We start from the raw sequence: 10,410 nt of genomic DNA on the forward strand, positions 1-10,410 counted from the left end.
CCAGAATAGTGGCTTGTGTTTAACTTTGTTATTTAAATCTAAAAATTGAATGGATATCACTATTTTTTTTTTTTTGCCAGTCCTGGGGCTTGAACTCAGATCTTGTACACTGTCCCTGAGTTTCTATTGCTCGAGGCTAGTACTCTACCACTTGAGTCACAACGCCACTTCCGCTTTTTCTGTTTGTGTGGTACTAAATAATTGAATCCAGGGCTTCATGCATGCTAGGGAAAGCACTCTACCATTAAGCCACATTCCCAACCCTGCTATCACTAATTTTATGTTTTTATTCTTTGATTTGGTTTTTTTTTTGTGTTTTTTGTTGTTGTTGTTTGTATTGGTACTAAGGCTTGAGCTCAAGGCCTAGAAGCTGTCCCTTAGATTTTTTTTCTCAAGGTTAATTTTCTGTCACTTGAGCCATACCTTCGCTTCTGCCTTTTTGCTGGTTAATAAAGGTCAGAGCTTCATGGACATTCCTGACAGACGTAGCTTTGAACTCAGATCTCAGCCTCCTGAGTAGCAAGGATTACAGATGTGAGGCACTAGTGCCCAGAGTATCTTCATTCTTTGTAATATATGTTTCTAGCAAACAACTTTGAGTTCAACTCCAGTGACACAGCTACATTTTCTTTTGTTGCTTGAAGTGAACAGATTATGGATTCCTTGGCATAAATATTCTATGAATATAGTCTGTGACTTTCTGGTAGAAGTGGCTCACACCTGTAATCCTAGCTACTCAGGAGGCTGAGATCTAAGGATCATGGTTCAAAGCCAGCCCATGTAGGAAAATTGTGAGACTCTATTCTCCAATAAACCACTAGAAAACCGGAAGTGGTGCTATGGCTCAAGTGGTAGAGCACTAGCCTTGAGCTGAAGAGCTGAGGGACAGGGTCCAGGCCCAGAGTTCAAGCTCTATAACCAGCACCCCCCCCTCCCTAAAAAACAAAAAACTGACATTGTCTTCATGGGGTGGAGAAGCCAATGAGTCCTGAGGGAGATGTCAACAGAAGGGATTATATTAGTTGTCCCCAGGTTTCCTATATCTACATTGGTTGTAATGTGTAGTTTTTACATCAAACCTCTCTAGACTAAACTGCTTAATTCTTTATTGAAGAAAATTTGGGATACAAAGGAAAACATTAAGACTCTTGGAATCATTAGGATTCTCATTAGCACAGTTTAAGCAGACTAGAGAAATACATTGCCTTGTACAGGTAGGAAAAGCTGGCTTGGCTTCTAGTGTTTATTATATGCAACCTGTCTTATCAAGTTACACACTGAAAAATCCTGAGGAATGACTGATTGGTTGTCCTGGCCTAAGTGTCCTTAACTGAGCCAATCTCTGTAGTTCATAAGAACTCTGAACACAGAGGATCACCTCAATGAAACTATAATATTGAAGGGGAAGAAAAGCTACTGACCATAGAAAAGGGGGTTGCAGCCAGGCACTGGGGGCTCCTGCCTGAAATCCTTGCTACTGAAGCTGCTGAAATCTGAGGATCATGGTTCCAAGCCAGCCAAATGCAAGAAAATCTGTAAGACTCTCACCTCCAATTAGTTGATAACCAAATGGATTGGAGCTGCTCTCGCTATCTTGTTACTTACTGTACACACCCATATGAGAATATATAGGGGGCTGGGAAGGTGGCTCAGTGGTAGAGTGCTTGCCTTGCATGCTTGAGGCCCTGGGTTCGATTCCTCAGGAAGTGGCGCTGTGGCTCAAATGGTAGAGCGCTAGCCTTGAGCTAAGTGAGAGTGCAAGCCCTGGGTTCAAGTCTCAGTCACACAGAGGTAGAGGTGAAGCAAAGGAAGGGAGATTAAGCCCTTCTCTACTGAATTGAAGGTGGGGGCCACCTACTCATCTCTCAGTGTCCTCTTAAAGTCTTCCAGAGATGATGCTTTTGAATTTCACCCCATGCCCAATCTGAGACACCCCTAATACTCCCCTTCTAGGGACACAGATTAGATGTTTCCTAGTGAAATTTTATTTCCCACTTGAGAAGATGCATTGTTTTTTTTGTTTTTTGTCTCCTCCTGGATTTCATGTGCCTTTTCTTTAATGCAGCATTGCTTTTGAAGTCCTTTTAAATATGTTAAATTTTTACTTTTATACATGGCCTAATAAAAACATCACCTACCTCTTTTAAAAAAGGAAAATGATGGTCTGGGAAGGTGGCTCAGTGGTAGAGCGCTTGCCTTGCATGCCTGAGGCCCTAGGTTCGGTTCCTCAGCACCACATAAGCAAAAAAGAAAAAAGCCAGAAGTGGCGCTGTGTCTCAAGTGGTAGAGCACTAGCCTTCAGCTGAAGAGCTAAGGGACAGCACCCAGGCCCAGAGTTCAGGCCCCACAACTGGACCCCCCAAAAAAACCACACACACACACACAAAAAAAAAGGAAAATGAACCCCAAATTTTAATGATGCTTAAGATGAAGTAGAACATAAAGGATATATATCTACACATCTTAAATTTCTTAGAAATGTCAGATTATCAAATTATCAAAGTAAAAAGCTAGAAACCGCTCATCTGGCATTTTTATTAGCAGTCACAAGTGAAAGCTAGGATCCACAACTACACACAAATACATCTTAAGTTATTTATTTATTTTGGTCAGTCATGGGGCTTGAACTCAGGACCTGGGTGCTATCTATCAGGTTTTCTACCACTTGAACCACAGCTTCACTTCTGGCTTTTTCTGTTTATGTGGTACTGAGGAATCGAACCCAGGGCTTTATGCATGCTAGGCAAGCACTCTATTACTAAGCCACCTTCCCAGCCCCATCTCAAACTATTTTAAGGAATATATTGCAGAATATTTAAACTATTTTCAGGAGCATCCAGGTATAGTGGCTTAGACCTAGATTCTCAGCTACTTGGAAGGCAGACATCAAGAGGATCATGCTTCAAGGCCAGTCTGTGAATCATGGGTTACATAAGTACCTATGCCAACCAATAAAACCTAGGTGTAATGGCACATGCCTATCATCCAAGCTGTACCAGAAGCATAAATGGTATTGGAGTCTAGGCTGGCTCTGGCAAAACTACAAGACACTTTAAAAAAAATACCAAAAAACAAAAGGGCTGGGTATGGTTCAAATGCTAAAGCACAAACCTAGCAAGCATAAGGCCTTGAGTTTAAACCCCAGTTTAATAAACACACACCCCAACTTATAGTCTTTAATTGTAGATTTCATTGTTTCTAGATTATAATTCAGTAACTTCATGAGGGGGGATATATGTTCCTTGATCTAGAACTTCCTGTTGAGTGACATCTCCACTTCGGGCTTTTTATTACATAATTGTAAATCTCAATTTTGTATGCTCACACTGTCTATGAACCGTGATCCTCAGATAGTACTCCTGAGTAGCTAAGATTACAGACATGAGCTTCCTGGCTCATCTGAGGTTTCTGTCCTCCAAAAAAGTTACCTGTCTTACTCTTAGAAGTGTTAATATCTCTGGTCTTTTGATGGGTCAGTAATCCATTCCCAGCATTATCTAGCTAAAAACATAGAATCTAATTCTCCAGAGGCTGAAAAAATTTTTTAATTTTATTTTATTTGTGAACATACTGTACAGAGGGGTTACAATTACATGGGCAGGATAATGCGTACATTTCTTACCAAGCATTGCAGCCTCCTCCTTTATTTACCCTTCACATCCCTTCCCAGCCTCCCCCCTCCCTCCCAGAGGCTGAAAAATTTAAAACACGAAGTCCAAATACAAATCTTATTTCATGGAGAGAAAACATTCTTCAGTAGGATGCCCAAACTGACATTCAGAGAATCGTGACAGACTATGACAGACACACCCGTGTTTTTGTACTGAAACTCTTTGGACACTTTTAAAGTCTTCAGCAAGCCAGGAGCCAGAGAATTGTGCCTGTAATCCTAGTTACTTAGGAGGCTGAGATCTGAGGATCATGGTTTGAAGCCAGCCCACGAAAGAAAGTTCTTGAGACTTATCTCCAATAAACTACTGCAAAAGCCAGAAGTGTAGCTGTGGCTCAAGTGGTAGAGCACTATCTTTGAGCAAAAGAAGCTCAGAGACCACCAGAACCTGAGCTCAAGCCCCAGGACAAGCAAAAACAAACAACCCTACCCCCCCCCCCCCCGCTAGTTTTCACTTACAATTCTACTACCCTTTCCATAGATAGCCCATCTGACTTCTTGTGTGTGTGTATGTGTCCTGGGCACTATCCCTGAGGTTAGTTTTTGCTCAAGGCTAGTTGAAACACATGAGCTACAGCTTCACTTCAAGCTTTTTTGGTGATTAATTGGAGAAAAGAGTATCATGGAGTTTTTGGCCCCGAATAGCTATTGCAAGCATGAGCCACTAGCACCCTTCTTCTTGGATATTAAAAGCAAATGTTTTCCCCTTTTATCCATGTTAGTTGGAGTTAAGTTTCTGTTGTATGAAGCTAGGCTACCTATCAGAATGAGCATGGGGTGGGGGGGCGGGTGGAGGACCAACAGTTATTTGGTTGGTGTATGCTCTAAAAAGCCTTTCTGATTGACTTTCAGCAAAGAAGATTGGGAGGAGAAAATGTGTGGCTATAAGCTAACCACAGCCATAATCACTTTTGCAATATTAGTAAATGAGGTGGGTTGTTTAAAGGTAGGAAGGGTTTGGAGCAGGCAGCAGAGGCCTAAAATAACCTTCAGATAACACTGTATTGAGACACTGTTGGCAATGGAAATCAGTGTCTTTCTGTATTTCATCAATATAAGACCCTTCCTTTAACCCCATCTTATAATATTACCTTCTGAAATACTTAAACTATAAAATCCTTTAAAAGAATTCACAGGGATTTCTATGAATTATTAAGTTACTAAAACATTACAAAGTCTTCCCTTTAGAGCATTCTTGGACACACAAGATTCAGGATTTGCTTAATGTATATAATCTATGTTTCTAGAATAAGAGTGCATTGAAGGATTCTTTTTTTTTTTTTTGCCAGTCCTGGAGCTTGAACTCAGGGCCTGGGCTCTGTCTCAGCCTCTGTGCTCAAGGCTAGCCCTCTACCACTTGAGCCACAGCACCACTTCCAGCTTTATATGGTAGTGAGGAATTAAACCCAGGGCTTCATGCATGCTAGGCAAGCAATCTACCACTAAGCCATATTAGCAGCCCTCAAGGATTCTCATTTTTGTGTGTGTGTGTGAATTGATTCATTGATCTTTGTACTAGGCTTGAATTCAGGGCTTCAGCACTGCCCCTTAGCCTTTTTGCTCAAGCCTGGAACTCCTTAGTATCCAGGATGGCAGGTGTGAGCCATCATCAGTGCTTAGCCAACCCAGGTTTTTATGCGTGCAAAGCACATTTTCTACCATTAAGCTATATCACCCCCAGCCCCAAAAGCATGACTATAAAAACAGCATCATTCAGAATGCATTCCTAATTATTATATAATTAACATCATGTCATAAAGCATTCTTTACCACATTATTTTCTAATAGCTACATACTGTACAAAAAAAACTTTGTGAAGGGCACCTATAGTATCTCATTTCAAAAGTCATAAAGTCTTTGAGCAAATAGATAATCAACTTTGTTATTCTACCATAACTGGCCTAAAATAAAATTCCTAGATGAAAAATTTGTTTAGGCACCAGGGGGAGCTGGCCACCTACTCAATGATAATGAGTGTTAGTTAAAGCAAGCACTTCCAACCTGGTAGTTTCTACTTTGTACCATCCAATTGTAAAACATCCAGGAAGCATAGTTCTGTAACAGCACTTGGCACCCAGAATGCTGAACGGAGCCCCCAGCCTTCGAAACCTCACCCCTTGTATTTGTCAATGTAGACAAATAGGTATGTAGAAACTTCAATTCTCAAGACTTTCTAGTGAAGATAGTCACTTCCCTCCCCTTTCTTTTCTCCGCCTCTCTTTTTGTTCCTTCCCTGCCTCCTTCTTTCCTCCCTTCATTTTTGTTGTGCAGGGAGGAACTCAGGGTCTCACACTGCAAAGCAAGCACTATTTCTGAGCTATACTTCCATCCATTAAGCTCTTTGTATATGGACACTCTGGCACTGCCAATACCAAGTCATGTCATTTAGATTACTAGACCCTAGCTCAAGGGTCCCAGTTGGGCATAAGGACCAGACCTGGCCAACAATGTATGATACATACCCTGACCTCAGGATTGATTCAAAATGGCATATAGTGTACACTAGACCAATGAGAGAGTCCCACTAAGGATTTTTACTGGAAGTGTAGAGAAAGATTTGCTGCTTTTACAGGGCTTGTCGACTTGGTTATATGGTTGAAGAGCAAAAAGTTTGAATATTGGACTCATTGCTGGTCATGTGACTTTTCAGAAATTCCTTCATATTCTCTGACACTTTATTTCCTATTTGTAAACTAGGGTAATAATTTCTGCTTTATAGGTTGTTGTGGGTTTCATGAAGTAATGCATATAAAACACCAAGTGCTCAGTTTGGTATGTATAAATCATTCCATGATGTGGCTTGCCTGTTACAATGTTGTTCACACGCTGGAATGTGGGAATAGCAAAGTGTCTATAGCACTGCTGCTCTCTCACCAAATATATATATATATGTATTAATATATAGTTGTAGAAACATACATTGTACAATGTATATTCTATATGTGTAATCTATTGTGTACTTACATTTATATTTTATTATATATATCATTTATATATGTGTGTTTCCTTTTCTGCTGCCAGTGAATGTATCAGTGAGGCATCCTTAGCCAGATGCTGGTGGCTCACACCTATAATCCTAGCTACTCAGGAGGCTGGGATCTGAGGATCAAGGTTCAAAGTCAGTCTGGAGAAGAAAATCTTATCTCCAATTAACTACCAAAAAGCCAAATGTGGGGCTGTGATTCAAGTGGTAGAGTGCTATCCTTGAGCAAACAGGGATAGCACCAAGGCCATGAGTTCAATCCCCAGTACTAGCACACACACACAATTGTTTAAGTGTCTGAGGCAGAATGTACATGGTTGTAGTTTGATCTTATTTTTTTTATTTTTGGGTCCGGTCATGGGGCCTGAACTCTGGGCCTAGGAGCTGTCCCTCAGCTCTTCAGCTCAAGGCTAGCGCTCTACCACTTGAGCCACAGTGCCACTTCCGGCTTTTTTTCTTTTTGCTTATGTGGTGCTAAGGAATCGAACCCAGGGCCTCATGCATGCAAGGCAAGCGCTCTACCACTAAGTCACCTTCCCAGCCGTGTAGTTTGATCTTAAATATTCCCCAAATATATTCCCCAAATGTCAAGTGTTGAAAGCTTGATCACTAGCATATGAAACTATTGGGAGGAAATAAGACTTTTCAGAAATGGAGCCTAATAGAAGGACTAGGACACTGGGGGCATATCCTTGAAGGGAATATTGTCACTTGGATCCTCCTCCTCTCTAGTTCTCTATTAGCATTTATCCTCTGATGAGCTGCTTTACTACAGGCCCAAAGTGATAGGGCAAGAGACCATGGACTGAAACCTCTGAAACCATGAACCAGAATAAGCCATCACTTGTTTCTTTCATCAGTTGATTTCTTTGGTAGTGTGCTAATTGAAAACTAATACACATGGTCTCCTCATTGCAACAACTCAACTCTGTTCTTGTAATATGACAGTAGCATAAAAATACCTAAAACATGCTTTAGCTCCTTTGCATGGCATGAGAACAGGTTCACCTTCAGTACCACACACACAAACCACAACAAAAAGTGGAAATAAAGGAATGAGTATGAGCTGGGTGCCAGTCGCTCATGCCTGTAATCCTCCTCAGGGTGCTGAGATTTGAGGATCATGGTTTGAAGCCAGCCCAGGCAGGAAAGTCCACAAGACTGTTATCACCAACTAATCACAGAAAAGCAAGGGAGTGACACTGTTGCTTAAGTGGTAGAGCCCTAGCCTTGAGCAAAAGGAGCCCAGGGACAGCACCAGGCCCAGAGTTCAAACCTTAGGACTGGCAAAACAAGAAAGAGAATGAATGTTGCTATATTTAAAACAACAACAAAAAAACCTTTATTTATAAACTAGTTGTAGGGGTACATGTCTGTAATAGCAGGTACTTTGGAAGCAGAAGCAGGAGAATCTTGAATTTGAAGCCAACCTGGGCATAGGAGTGAGACCTTATGTCAAAAACAGCCAGCCGGCACCTGGTGGCCCAGGCCTATAATCCTAGCTACTTAGGAGACTGAGATCTGAGGATCACGGTTCAAAGCCAGCCCAGGCAGGAAAGTTGGTGAGACTCCTATCTCCAATAAACCACTCAGAAAACCGGAAGTGGTGCTGTGGCTCAAGTGGTAGAGTGCTAGCCTTGAGCTAAAGAGCTGAGGGACAGTGCCCAGGCCCAGAGTTCAAGCCCCATGACTGACAAAAAACAAACAAAAAAACACAGCCAGGCACCAGTGGCTCATCTCTAATCCTACTCAGGAAAGATTTGAGGATTGCAGTTTGAAGCCAGCCAAGACAGACAAGTCTGTGAGACTCATCCCCCAATTAACTATCAAAAAGCTGGAAACAGCTGTGGCTTAAGTGGTAGAGTGCTAGCCTTGAGCAAAAGAGCTCAGACAGAGCCCAGGCCCTGAGTTCAAGCCCCACAGCTGACCAAAAAACAATAAAACACAACTGGTTTCTTTTGTACCAATTCTATTTTGTTGGTTCTCCCTTTTGTATTTTTTGGGAGGGAGGAGTGTTTGTGTTTTGAGATAGGGTGCCCTAGAATTCCAGGCTAGCCTATCCACCTAAGTGCTGGTATTATACCACACCTAGCTCTAATAAGCATGTTTCTGGACCCATGAATTAAGAGCCTTTCAATGATATAATTTCTTGTGTGCCACACTGTCATTGTAATTGTTTTTGTAATCATTAGACTCATGTCTTAGATGTATACACTGATCAATGTCAAGAGAATGTTAATCTCCTATGATAAACTCAAGCTTTAAAATGCCTTGATGTGTAATACTGGGCAAAGGCATTTAAATAATCTGCTAACCAAATAGTTTTATGAATCATATGCTGGGCAAATGTCAGTTGCTTTTTACAATTTTTTATTGTTATTTTAAAGGTCATGCACAGAGGGGTTACTGTTATGTAAGTCATGTAAAGAGTACATTTCCTTTTTGGACAATGTCACCCTTTCCTTTGTTTTTTCCTTTTGTGCTGGCAGTGGGGCTTGAACTCAAGGCCTGGGTGCTGTCCATTAGCTTTTTTTGCTCACAGCTGGTACTCTCCTATTTAAGCAACAGCTCCACTTTGGACTTTACGGTTAATTGAAGGCTGAATCTCTTGGACTTTTCTCAAGCTGCCGTTAAATCCTGAATTCTCAAATCTCAGCCTCCTGAATAGCTAGGATTACACATTATAAGTTACTGGTGCCTGGCATTAGTTTGACTGTAAAGTAGTAAGAGGGTTTCTAGGAATAATAGCAGGGCCAGCCACTGGTACACTGCTTGCCCATTACACATTGAAACCTCCTTTGCAGCCTCAGTTATGACAAGATATGAGCAATAGTTGTCTCTTTTGATAGGAAGAGGAAAAGCATTCAAAACATATACACTTGTAGTGCAACTGTCGGCATTTCTACACCCCTGGGACTCACAGGGTAGATTGAATATTGCATGATATCCTTGTAGTGAGATTCACTGATGTCCTAGGGCCTAATGAGTTTCAGCTATTAAAGACATGTTCTTGAACTAATGGTATGAGAAAATGGAATGTTACCATGTCATGTCATGCCACTCAACCATCCAGAAAACACTTCAAGAACCCAGGACCTGAGAAAGTTGGGGATCAGCAATACTCTATTCCTCCAGAGACCATAGTTGAGTGTTCCTGATGAGCTGTGTGGACTCAAATACTTTGGATTCTGTGCTAGAACACACCCTTGGAGACTCCAATTCAGCTGCAATCAATTGTCCATAGGGAAAACTTAATTCCCAAGGACATCAGATTTTAGTATGGACAGCTGGTACTGGACTCTTTCACCAAAGGAGTCTACACAGGCGTTTTCATTAAGTTTTGTGTTCTCTTATACTTTACTTTCATTTCATAAGAGTTGATCCCACTCCGTTTTCTATCCATAAGAATGCCTTAAGCTAGGTGCTAGTGGCTCATCTTGTAATCCTGGTTACTTAGGAGGCAAAGGTCTGAAGGATTGTCCTAGCCAGACCAGGCAGAAGTCTGCAAGACTCCATATTCAAAATAACCAGCAAAAAGATAGGCTGGAGGTATGGCTCAGGTGGTAGAGTACTGGATGAGGAAGTCAGCAAAGCAAGTATAAAACCATGAACCTACATCCCAGTACTGGCAAAATGTAACAGTAATACCTTAATAATCATGTTTTTTTTTGGCAAGCCAAACCCTTAACATTGTCCAAAAGTGTTGGATATTCATCTTAAAATACATTTTGGAGCTGAGCTTAGTGGTTCATGTGTA

Source organism: Dipodomys ordii, unplaced genomic scaffold, assembly GCF_000151885.1.
Source record: "Dipodomys ordii isolate 6190 unplaced genomic scaffold, Dord_2.0 Scaffold247, whole genome shotgun sequence".
NCBI classification, from domain to species: Eukaryota; Metazoa; Chordata; class Mammalia; order Rodentia; family Heteromyidae; genus Dipodomys; species Dipodomys ordii.